We start from the raw sequence: 13,114 nt of genomic DNA on the forward strand, positions 1-13,114 counted from the left end.
ATGGGAGAGCTCGGAAGGGAAGGAGCGCCGTTTGACTTTTCAATGCAAAATTGACAGGAATTGAGATGGGACGCCATGTTGCGTTTGGAGAGCCACTGATGTGCCTAAACATTGAAACCCCCCACAAGTGACACCATTTTGGAAAGTAGACCCCCTAAGGAACTTATCTGGATGTGTGGTGAGCACTTTGACCCACCAAGGGCTTCACAGAAGTTTATAATGCAGAGCCATAAAAATAAAACAAAATTTTTTTCCCACAAAAATTATTTTTTAGCCCCCAGTTTTGTATTTTCCCTAGGGTAAGAGGAGAAATTGGACCACAAAAGTTGTTGTCCAATTTGTCCTGAGTACGCTGATACCCCATATGTGGGGGGGAACCACCGTTTGGGCGCATGGGAGGGTTCGGAAGGGAAGGAGCGCCATTTGGAATGCAGACTTAGATGGAATGGTCTGCAGGCGTCACATTGCGTTTGCAGAGCCCCTAATGTACCTAAACAGTAGAAACCCCCCACAAGTGACACCATTTTGGAAAGTAGACCCCCTAAGGAACTCATCTTGATGTGTTGTGAGAGCTTTGAACCCCCAAGTATTTCACTACAGTTTATAACGCAGAGCCATGCAAATAAAAAATATTTTTTTTTCCACAAAAATTATATTTTAGCCCCCAGTTTTGTATTTTTCCAAGGTTAGCAGGAGAAATTGGACCCTAAATGTTGTTGTCCAATTTGTCCTGAGTACGCTGATACCCGATATGTGGGGGGGAACCACCGTTTGGGCGCATGGGAGGGCTCGGAAGGGAAGGAGCATCATTTGGAATGCAGACTTAGATGGATTGGTCTGCAGGCGTCACATTGCGTTTGCAGAGCCCCTAATGTACCTAAACAGTAGAAACCCCCCACAAGTGACCCCATATTGGAAACTAGACCCCTCAATGAACTTATCTAGATGTGTTGTGAGAACTTTGAACCCCCAAGTGTTTCACTACAGTTTATAACGCAGAGCCGTGAAAATAAAAAATCTTTTTGTTTTCCCACAAAAATTATTTTTTAGCCCCCAGTTTTGTATTTTCCCAAGGGTAACAGGAGAAATTGGTCCACAAAAATTGTTGTCCAATTTGTCCTGAGTACGCTGATACCCGATATGTGGGGGGGAACCACCGTTTGGGCGCATGGGAGGGCTCGGAAGGGAAGGAGCATCATTTGGAATGCAGACTTAGATGGATTGGTCTGCAGGCGTCACATTGCGTTTGCAGAGCCCCTAATGTACCTAAACAGTAGAAACCCCCCACAAGTGACCCCATATTGGAAACTAGACCCCTCAATGAACTTATCTAGATGTGTTGTGAGAACTTTGAACCCCCAAGTGTTTCACTACAGTTTATAACGCAGAGCCGTGAAAATAAAAAATCTTTTTGTTTTCCCACAAAAATTATTTTTTAGCCCCCAGTTTTGTATTTTCCCAAGGGTAACAGGAGAAATTGGTCCACAAAAGTTGTTGTCCAATTTGTCCTGAGTACGCTGATACCCCATATGTTGGGGTAAACCCCTGTTTGGGCACACAGGAGAGCTCGGAAGGGAAGGAGCACTGTTTTACTTTTTCAACGCAGAATTGGCTGGAATTGAGATCGGACGCCATGTCGTGTTTGGAGAGCCCCTGATGTGCCGAAACAGTGGAAACCCCCCAATTATAACTGAAACCCTAATCTAAACACACCCCTAACCCTAATTCCAACGGTAACCCTAACCACACCTCTAACCCTGACACACCCCTAACCCTAATCCCAACCCTATTCCCAACTGTAAATGTAATCTAAACCCTAACCCTAACTTTAGCCCCAACCCTAACTGTAGCCCCAACCCTAACCCTAATCCTAGCCCTAACCCTAGCCCTAACCCTAACCCTAGCCCTAACCCTAGCCCTAACCCTAGCCCTAACCCTAGCCCTAACCCTAGCCCTAGCCCTAGCCCTAACCCTAGCCCTAACCCTAGCCCTAACCCTAACCCTAGCCCTAACCCTAACCCTAGCCCTAACCCTAGCCCTAACCCTAGCCCTAACCCTAGCCCTAACCCTAGCCCTAGCCCTAACCCTAGCCCTAACCCTAGCCCTAATGGGAAAATGGAAATAAATACATTTTTTTTTATTTTTCCCTAACTAAGGGGGTGATGAAGGGGGGTTTGATTTACTTTTATAGCGAGTTTTTTAGCGGATTTTTATGATTGGCAGCCGTCACACACTGAAAGACCCTTTTTATTGCAAAAAATATTTTTTGCAATACCACATTTTGAGAGCTATAATTTTTCCATATTTTGGTCCACAGAGTCATGTGAGGTCTTGTTTTTTGCGGGACGAGTTGACGTTTTTATTGAAAACATTTTTGGGCACGTGACATTTTTTTATCGCTTTTTATTCCGATTTTTGTGAGGAAGAATGACCAAAAGCCAGCTATTCATGAATTTCTATTGGGGGAGGCGTTTATACCGTTCCGCGTTTGGTAAAATTGATAAATCAGTTTTATTCTTCGGGTCAGTACGATTACAGCGATACCTCATTTATATCATTTTTTTATGGTTTGGTGCTTTTATACGATAAAAACTATTTTACAGAAAAAATAATTATTTTTGCATCGCTTTATTCTCAGGACTATAACTTTTTTATTTTTTTGCTGATGATGCTGTATGGCGGCTCTTTTTTTGCGGGACAATATGACGCTTTCAGCGGTACCATGGTTATTTATATCTGTCCTTTTGATCGCGTGTTATTCCACTTTTTGTTCGGCGGTATGATAATAAAGCGTTGTTTTTTGCCTCGTTTTTTTTTTTTTTTTTTCTTACGGTGTTTACTGAAGGGGTTAACTAGTGGGCCAGTTTTATAGGTCGGGCCGTTACGGACGCGGCGATACTAAATATGTGTACTTTTATTGGTTTTTTTTTTTTATTTAGATGAAGAAATGTATTTATGGGAATAATATTTTTTTTTTTTTTCATTATTTTGGAATATTTTTTTTTATTTTTTTTACACATTTGGAAATTTTTTTTTTTACTTTTTTACTTTGTCCCAGGGGGGGACATCACAGATCAGTGATCTGACAGTTTGCACAGCACTCTGTCAGATCACTGATCTGATAGGAGTGCAGGCTGCTTCACAGTGCCTGCTCTGAGCAGGCTCTGTGAAGCCACCTCCCTCCCTGCAGGACCCGGATCCGCGGCCATCTTGGATCCGGGGCTCGAGCAGGGAGGGAGGTGAGGAGACCCTCGCAGCAACGCGATCACATCGCGTTGCTGCGGGGGGCTCAGGGAAGCCCGCAGGGAGCCCCCTCCCTGCGCGGTGCTTCCCTGTACCGCCGGCACATCGCGATCATCTTTGATCGCGGTGTGCCAGGGGTTAATGTGCCGGGGGCGGTCCGTGACCGCTCCTGGCACATAGTGCCGGATGTCAGCTGCGATAAGCAGCTGACACCCGGCCGCGATCGGCCGCGCTCCCCCCGTGAGCGCGGCCGATCGGCTATGACGTACTATCCCGTCCAGGGTCAGATAAGCCCAGGGCACCTCGACGGGATAGTACGTCTAAGGTCACAGAGGGGTTAAAGAGCTTCTGAGATAAATGTCCAATTACTTTTGGGCACCTTAATAAGAGGCAGCTCCATATTAAAGAGCTGTAATTTCTAAACCCTTTTCGCATTTAGGATGTGAATTGCCTCAAATTAAAGCTGAGAGTCGGCACTTTACATCCAAATTGATTATAGACCTGGATCTGGAATGTGTTCTGGTAAACGGCTAAAATGCCAAAACTTGTGTCAACGTCCAAATATTTTGTCAATTAACTGTAGACATTAATATATCTATGTATTGTGTATTGTGTAAACCATTGGACACCAAAAACTGAGAAACTAATCCAATGGTGACAAAGGACTGGGACTCTACACTGAACCACTGGTCACCAGAGAATAAGACACTAAATCACAAGCCGCCAGGGACTGGACAATGAACTACTGAACACCAGGGACTGACATCCCAAACCACTTCACATCAAGCACTGGACATGTAGCAGCAGACATTCACATAACACATACTAAGGACTGGACACTAAAGCCCCAGACATCAGGGAGGACCTCTCCATAGAACAGAAGCAGACCATCATTAGGATGAAGAAAAAGAAGAATCCATCAGAGAGACGGCAGAAATGTTAGGAGTGCCCAAATCAACCGTCTGGTACATTCTGAAAAAAAAAAAAAAAAGGGTGCCCTGGTGAGCTCGGGAACTCACAAAAGCCTAGACGTCCCCGGAAGATAACAGTTTTGGATAATTGCAGAATCCTTCCCATGGTGAATAAAATCCCTTTAAAACATCACCCCAAGTGAAGACCACTCTCCAGGAAGTCGATGTCTAAGTATCTAAAACCACCATAAAGAGAAGACTTCATGAGAGCAAATAAAGAGGGGTTACCACAGGGTGCAAACTATTAATCAGCCGGAAAAATAGAAAGGACAGATTATACTTTACCAAAAAGCATCTAAAAAAAGCTGCCAGGTCTGGAAAAGCAAAACTAAGATCAACCTGTACCAGAATTATAGAAAGTCTGCAGAAGGCTTTGAGTGGCTTCTGATTCTCGCCACATCCTGTGTAACACATGGTGGAGGCGGTGTGTTGGTGCGGGCATGCATGTTGTGAATTCTGTTGTCGAACTCCCTCCTGTGGTCGTGAATGGTACTTCGGCAAGTTCTGTCCATGGACTCCCTCTGGTGGCTGTGAGTGAAGCTGCTGCTTCTGAGGTTCCTTACACAGGTGACGTGGTTTATCCTTTGGTTGGCTGCTCTATTTAACTCCACTCAGATCGTTACTCCATGCCAGCTGTCAATGTTCCTGCATTGGTTCAGTTCGCTCTTGGATCTTTCTGGTGACCTGTCTTCTCCAGTAGAAGCTAAGTTCCTGATAGTTATTATTTGTTCATTGTTTCCTTGTCCAGCTGGTTATCATGATTTTGTCTTGCTAGCTGGAAGCTCTGGGATGCAGAGTGGCATCTCCGCACCGTTAGTCGGTGCGGAGGTCTTTTTGCACACTCTGCGTGGTCTTTTGCAGTTTTTTGTGCTGACCGCAAAGATACCTTTCCTATTCTCTGTCTGTTTAGTAAGTCTGGCCTCCCTTTGCTGAAACCTGTTTCATTTCTGCGTTTGTGTTTTTCATCTTTACTCACAGTCAATATTTGTAGGGGGCTGCCTTTTCCTTTGGGGAATTTCTCTGAGGCAAGGTAGGCTTTATTTTCTATCTCTAGGGCTAGCTAGCTCTTAGGCTGTGAAGAAGCGTCTAGGGAGTGTCAGGAACGCTCCACGGCTATTTCTAGTTGTTGTGATAGGATTAGGGCCTGCGGTCAGCAGAGCTCCCACATCCCAGAGCTTGTCCTGTGTGAGTTTAACTATCAGGTCGTGCCGGGTGCTCCTAACCACCAGGTCCATAACACATGCATGGCTTTCAATGGCACCAGCTCACTAGTGTTTATTGATGATGTGACTGAAGACAGAGGCAGCTGGATGAATCCTGTGTGCGCAGGGTGATACTTTCTGCTCATATAGTAAAATCCTAGAATGTTAGAGTTGGAAGGAACCTCCAAGGTCATCGCGTTCGACCCCCTGCTCAATGCAGGAGTCACTGAACCATCTCAGACAGATGTCTGACCACCCTCTGTTTGAAGACTTCAATTGAAGGAGAACTCACCACCTCTCGTGGCCGCCTGTTCCACTCATTGATCACCCTGTCAAAAAGTTTTTTTTTAAATATTTAATCTGTATCTTCTCCCTTTCAGTTTCACTCCATTGCTTCTCGTGTTTCCATGTGCAAATGAAAATAATGATGATCCCTCTACACTGTGACAGCCCTTCAGATATTTGTAGACACGTGAGTCTCCTCTCAGTTTTATTTTTTGTAAGCAAAACATTGCCAGATCCTTTAACCGTTCCTCGTAGGACATACTTTGCAGACCTGTCACCATCCTGGTCGCTCTTCTCTGAACGTGCTACAGTTTTTCAATGTCTTTTTTAAAAATGTGTCCAGAACTGGACTCAGTATCCAGATGAGGCCTGACCGAGGAGGAGTAGAGGAGGTTAATTACTGCACGTGATCTAGACTTTATGCTTCTCTTAATACACCCTAGAACTATGTTTACCTTTTTGCTGCTGCATCGCACTGTTAACTCGTGTGCAGTCTGTGATCTATTAGTATACCCAAGTCTATTTCACACATGCTGTTGCTTAGTTCTATTCCTCCTATTCTGTAGATGTGTTTTTTTTTCATTTTTCTTGCCCAGATGTAGGACTTCGCATTTCTCGTTGTTAAAAACCGTTCTGTTTGTTGCTGCCCACAGTTTCAGTTTGTTTCAGTTTGTTTAGATCTTTTTGAATCCTTTCTCTGCCTTCTCTAGTATTAGCTCTCCCTCAGTTTTTCCTCAATACATTCATCTAAATTATTGATAAAGTTGTGAACAGCCAAGGGCCCAGGACAGAGCCTTATGGTCCCCCACTTGAGACATTCTTCCAACTGGATGTGCAGCCATTTATTACCACTTTTTGGGTCCGATCACTGAGCCACTTATGAATCCACCTAACCGTAGCCTTCTCCCTTCCATAGTTGATCATTTTTTCAATAAGGATAGTATGAGATACTTTGTCAAATGCTTTGCTGAAGTTGAGATATACTATATCTACTGTGTTTCCCTGATCCACCCAGTCAGTGATTCCATCATAGAAGGAAATTAAGTTACTCTGACATGACTTATTAGTTACAAACCTAAATGCAGCAAGATTGATTGGATGGAACTTCACAGGACAGATGGAAAATGACCCAAAACATACTGTGAAAGCAAAGAAGTGGAATATTCTGCAATTGCCGAGTCATCACCAGATGTCGGCCCATCGAATCGCATTTCACAGACTGAAGACAAAACTGAAGGCAGAAAGAGGCAGAAACAAACGGTAAAGCTGCACACAGGAGGAAACCAGCAATGGTGACGTACATGGCCCCAAGACTTCAGGCCATCATTGCTGCAAAGCCTCATACCGGAGGAGACCAGGGATGGTGACCACCAAGGCCTCGAGACATCAGGCAGTCATTGCTGCAAAGCATCACACAGGAGGAAACCAGCGACCTACAGTCCATGGCATCCAGACTTCAGTCCGTCCGCCCAAGACTTCAGGCCATCATTGCTGCAAAGCCTCATACCAGAGGAGACCAGGGAGGGTGACCACCAAGGCCTCGAGACATCAGGCAGTCATTGCTGCAAAACCTCACACAAGAGGAAACCAGTAGTTGTGATGTCCATGGCCTCCATACTTCAGGCCGTCATTGCTGCAAAGTCTCATACAGAAGGAAACAAGTGATGATGACGTCCATGGCCTCCAGACTTCAGCCCATCATTGCTGCAAAGCCTCACACCGGAGGAGACCAACAATAGTGACGTCCATGCCTCCAGACTTCAGTCCGTCATTGCTGCAAAACCTCACACAGGAGGAAACCAGTAGTGGTGATGTCCATGGCCTCCAGACTTCATGCCGTCATTGCTGCAAAGTCTCATACAGGAGGAAACAAGTGATGGTGACGTCCATGGCCTCCAGACTTCAGCCCATCATTGCTGCAAAGCCTCACACCAGAGGAAACCAATGATGGTGACATCCATGGCCTCCAGACTTCAGGCCATCATTGCTGCAAAGCCTCACACCGGAGGAGACCAGGGATGGTGACCGCCAAGGCCTCAAGACATCAGGCAGTCATTGCTGCAAAGCCTCACACCAGAGGAGACCAGCGATGGTGACGTCCATGGCCTCCAGTCTCCAGTCCATCATTGCTGCAAAATCTCACATAGGAGGAAACCAGTAGTTGTGACATCCATGGCATCCAGACTTCAGACAGTCATTACTATTACTGCAAAGCCTCACTCTGGAGGACGCCAGTGATGACGATATCCAGGACCTCCAGACTTCATTCCATCATTTCTGCAAAGCCTCACACCAGAGGAGACCAGCGATGGTGACATCCATGACCTCCAGACTTCAGTCCATCAATAAAATTATTGGCACCTTTCCAAAACTATGGGCAAACATTCTAGCATGTGATGCTCATTCACACTCACCTGTGGCAAGTAACAGATGTGGGTGTAACAAGGTGGCACGGGGTGGTAGTCGTGGGTGAGTTTACCAAGTAACAGTCAGTTACATTTAGCACACAGTCATTACGGTTGCAGGGGCCGAGGTCTCAGGAAACACAATTCACAGTTCGGCTCCAACGGTAAAACTATACTGAACATGGTGCAATCAAGACAATATTTCCTGCACTTTTCCTGAAGCCTCTGTGTGTGTTACATAACACTAGCTCCTATCCTGGTCCTGAACCCCGTAGTTCTCCTGGGGATGATCCAGGCGAGCCAGTGTCCATCCATGCTGCCCATCAAGCTAGGGCAGCTATTATTCCCCCGTCCTGGGAATCCTCTGTCCTTGCCATGGTGCATGTCCTGCCCTAGGCAACCTGCCTGGGCTCTGCTGTAAGAGCAGGAAGTCCCTTCCCTAAATCAGAGGCTTTGCACCATCCCCTTTTAACTCCTCCCAACTGTTTACCCCTTAACTCTCTCTCCCTAAGCTAAACATGTACAAATGCATTCACATTACAGTGTAAAACATTAAGAGAACATATACAACACATTACACATTGCAAGAACATTAGAAAGCTGCACGTAACACATGTGCTCTTTACTCAGGAGAGAGAAGGCAATTGAGGGTCCCCGCCACCTCCTTACATGGGCAGTATGAAAATCACACCTAAAATCAGATTGCGATGGGAGAAGTTGGGTTAATGTTTTCATTGTGTGTCTGTGTGTGCTACAAGAAGAATGGAGAACAGAAAGAGGAGACGAGAACTGTCTAAGGACTTGAGAACCAAAAGTGTAGAAAAATATCAACAATTTCAAGGTTAAAAGTCCATCTCCAGAGATCTTGATGTTCCTTTGTCCATGATGCGCAACATAATTAAGAAGTTTACAATCCATGGCACTGTAGCTAATCTCCCTGGACATGGACGGCAGAGAAAAATTGATGAAAGGTTGTAGCGCAGGATAATACAGATGGTGGATAAGCCCCAATCAATGTCCGAAGAAATTCAACCTGTCCTACAGGCTCAGTGTGTATCATTGTAAGCGCGAACTATCCATCATTATTGAATGAAATGAAAAGCTATGGCAGTAGACCCCGGACGACCTCACTGCTGACACAGAGACAAAAAAAGCTCGACTGCAGTTTGCCAATATGTAAAGTGAGTAAGTAAAAATCTTTCTGGGAAAGCGTCTTGTTGACAGATGAGACAAAAATAGAGCTTTTTGGTAAAGCACATCATTCTACTGTTTACTGAAAAACGGAATGAGGCCTACAAAGGAAATAACACAGCACCTACAGTCAAGTATGGTAGAAGCTCAAAGATGTTTTGGGGTTGTTTTGTTGTCTCTGGCACTAGGGGCCTTAACTGAAATTTGAAGATTACCAAAGGATTTTGGGTGGCAATATAGTGTCCAGTGTTAGAAAACTAGGTTTGTGTCTTAGATCATGGGTCTTCCAGCAGGACAATGACCGCAAACATACTTGAAGAAGCCTCCAGAAATAGATGGAAATAAAGTGCTGGAGATTTCTAAAGTGGCAGCAATGAGTCCAGATGTAAATCCCATTGATCACATGTGGAAAGATCTTACAATCGCTGTTGGGAGAAGACGCCTTCACATATGATATATTTCAGTCCAAAATTTCAGCTGAGAGGGGTAAGAAGTTAGTTAGTGGTTATAGGAAGCAATTAATTGCAGTTATTAATTCCAAAGGGTGCAACCAAATATTCAGTTGAGGGTAACAGTTTTGTCTGGCCCATTTTGGGGTTTTGTGTGAGTTTATGTCCAATTTGCCCTTTTTTCCTCTGCTTTTTTTTGCGTTGTTCCAATACACGCAATGAAATAAACGTGTATACCAAAACGTGTAATTGCAAGAATTTTCTGGCAGAGATACTTAATTTTTTGGAACAATTTCAAGGGAGCCAACACTTGAAATATAAATATATATATATACTATATATTATTGTTGGAATTTTTCCGTGTTGTGAAATGTTTTGAAATTGAGAAATCCTCTTATTTGTGCAAATGTCCTGATCCTGGGGATGTACTGGCGATTCATTTGTCATTTTGTTGATATTGGCAAACATTACAAAAAGTAACTGTAACAGAAGACTAAGATGAGGAAGAGATGAGCGTCAGGACAGACAGATCTCGTCTTCATTTTTTTTTTGGCACTATAATTGTAAATACCTCTGGAGCTCACAATCTAATCTCTTTATCTCATACACTAGATTGTCAATTTTCACAAAGTCTGTATTTACAGTTTTGGAGCAAACTGGACAATTCAGAGACAAAGCCCATGTAGCTGGGCCCTTGTTGGCCCTTGTTGGCCCTTGTTGGATTTGAACTTAAATCCATCTAATTCCCAGAGATTTAGGTAGTTTTCTGTTCTCCTCATATTATTCCTCAGAATTCTGCTTCATTCTCATAAATGTTTATCTCATCAAGAGTTTAATTCACAGCTACACCACTCAGTGCTACTCTATAATGTCCTCCACGCTTCTGCTTTATAGAAGGTGTTATATGTCTCTAGAGCTGGACTCACAGCTACACTATTCAGTACTGCTGTATGGTTTCCTCCATGCTGTGTGATTGTATAACACCAGAGCTGAATTACCAGCTACGCTATTTAGTACTGCTGTATTATGTTCTCCATGCTGCTTCTTTCTAAAAAGTGGTCATCTCTTCTCAGTGCTGGATTCACAGCTACTCTATTCAGTAGTTTATATAATGTTTTCCATACAACAACTTTCTAACAAGACGTGTAAAGTATCAAAGACTGCCTTGGAAATACCTCCAGTTACCTTTACTCATACCATTACCTCTTGCAAAATTATCGATAACCATCAAGTGCATTGCCTCTTCATAAATGAATATGTTTGTGAACCGTCTCCTGTGTATGCCTGCATTATGCCAAAAATGGACACTGTAACCCATATTCATGATAAAGGTCACATAACTACAAAATGACCATGTACTAAAGAGATAGACATGGATACTTTGCTTACATGTCCCTGACATATTGAACAGTCTGCTAGCACTCTCCTCAGAAGTACATCTCCAAAGCCCAGGAGTAGCTCACTTTAGTGTCAAGTGTTAGTCACCCCCACTTGCTTGTCCGCTAAGACGCAGAGATTTTTACTGAGCTCCACAGCTTCTTCCTCCTCTGAGTCTGCATGTCTGACCTCTAATGTTAGCAAATAGCATGTTTTTATCAGGGATGGACACTGACATCTTGGGGCCCCTGTGCAAGATTAGTATGTATAGCCTGACACACACACACACACACACACACACACACACACACACACACACACACACACACGCTATACAGTTCAACCACCTTTTCCCGTAGATCTGTTGACAATTCTTTTGCTTTCCCCATGACTCACAATCCATAAATGTCAGTGGCTGGATGAAAGATGCAAGAGTCTGTCTGGATCCCAGAAACTCCCTCAGCTTTTACACACACAAACACTGATTACAAGCAAACAGGTCACAGATGAGGATGTTACCTTTAGTAGCCATTCACACCCATGTGTGTCAACTTCTGTGCATGTGATCGATCAGGCCAAAATCACCAGGTGATGTGAACTTTTGATCAGGGACATTTGGATGTTTTGGGTTGTCATTATGATTTAAAAAGAGAAAACACAGTAGTTTGACAATAAATGGCTTCACCCAACCACTAATCATGAGTGGAGAAAAAGTTTGGTGTTATCATTCATATTCTCTGAAAAAACGCCAAGAAAGCAAAATTCTGTCACACGTGTAGCTGCCACACGGAGCCACCATATGGAACTGCCGCACGGACCTGCTACCACTGTTCTCCTGGAAAAGGAAGTGGAGTTCGGACCGCGGCGACTCAGAACAAGAATAATCTACAGAAATGAGAGTCCCCATAATGGTGTGATGATAGACGTGATGAGACTCGTCACTTGCCTTCTACTCCCTGCAGACCACAATGACTTTCAGCCTCGGCAGGGGTCTGCGCCTGTGACCACTAAGTAATGTGCGCTCTGCCCAGTTCCCTTAGGTTGCAGCTTCCTGTTGGTAATATTTCCCCAGATATCCCCAAGTCTTGGGGTAGAGACACAGCCTGCAGAGCGGGGCCTCGGTTTTGATTTTGATGTCTTTGCCCTGTATGTACATATACTGTACTGGCTTCTGCCCCCTAAAACCAGCCCCCTCCCCAACCAGAGCTGCGCCTGATAAGGGGGCTGCCAGAGCTGGGGTGTTGGAGGCGCACCGCATATGTACATGAGCCATATAGAGGGGCACAATCAGCATCCACCACTCCTCTTTACCCTGCATACCATCTATTGACGGACATTTAGTAAAGGCAAGTTAAATCCAGATGTGACTGTCCCCTGCGTTTATGATGGCGCAGGGTCTGGAGTTGTTTTTGCTGCCTCCATGGAGGGACCTGGCGCAGGATCTGTTTTCCTTGGCTGAATATTCACTCAGGAAATCACTGACAATATAAATTCTTATTAATTAGCTTAACTGAAAGTAATGTGTACAGTACACAGAGCATCACGCGGAGCTGACACGAGGGCTACCGGAAACACCTGTACTCCCTGATGATGGACATGACATGGGCCAAACTTGGGCACAAAGTGTAAGGGCTCCTGGTGTCCACCAGTACGTGTAGAGATCGGGACTGGGAGGAATCGCCAGGTCACTTCCCAACGGAAAGTCCAGTACATTGCACCAATCAAAAGCAGAGTCAGGTGGGCACACGTCAGGGTGGGTTGCAAACCTTCCAAAAATTCCTAGACAGTCCGTAAAAATATGGCACTTTTTTGCCCTGACTGTAGAAAAAAAAATGAGGCCTTTGTGCATTTTTAGAAGCTGATGAAAATTATACAGAATTATTTTGACTGTAATTCTCATCATTTTACAGTCTCCAGTGACTGCAGCAGATGTCTCATATCAGAATTAAGGGCTGTGGACATGGATCCCTGATTGTCATAGAAAATATTAA

The 13,114-nt window shown here is 44.4% G+C and overlaps 1 protein-coding gene across 6 annotated transcripts in view; it reads left to right on the plus strand.

Moving 5' to 3' along the window:
• The window catches only part of LOC138651944 (surfactant protein C-like), a 139,723-nt gene that overhangs the window by 92,195 nt on the left and 34,414 nt on the right, over nt 1–13,114 (plus strand). Inside the window, exon 1 of one of the 6 annotated variants that reach the window (XM_069742570.1) lies at nt 5,791–5,888. The exons of the other annotated variants lie outside the window; for them this stretch is intronic. The gene's annotated coding sequence lies outside the window, so the exon portion shown is untranslated. Of the gene's footprint in view, nt 1–5,790; nt 5,889–13,114 lie in introns of those variants that run through there. 6 annotated transcript variants of the gene reach the window in all.

The sequence above is a fragment of the Ranitomeya imitator genome, chromosome 10 (genome assembly GCF_032444005.1).
Source record: "Ranitomeya imitator isolate aRanImi1 chromosome 10, aRanImi1.pri, whole genome shotgun sequence".
NCBI classification, from domain to species: domain Eukaryota; kingdom Metazoa; phylum Chordata; class Amphibia; order Anura; family Dendrobatidae; genus Ranitomeya; species Ranitomeya imitator.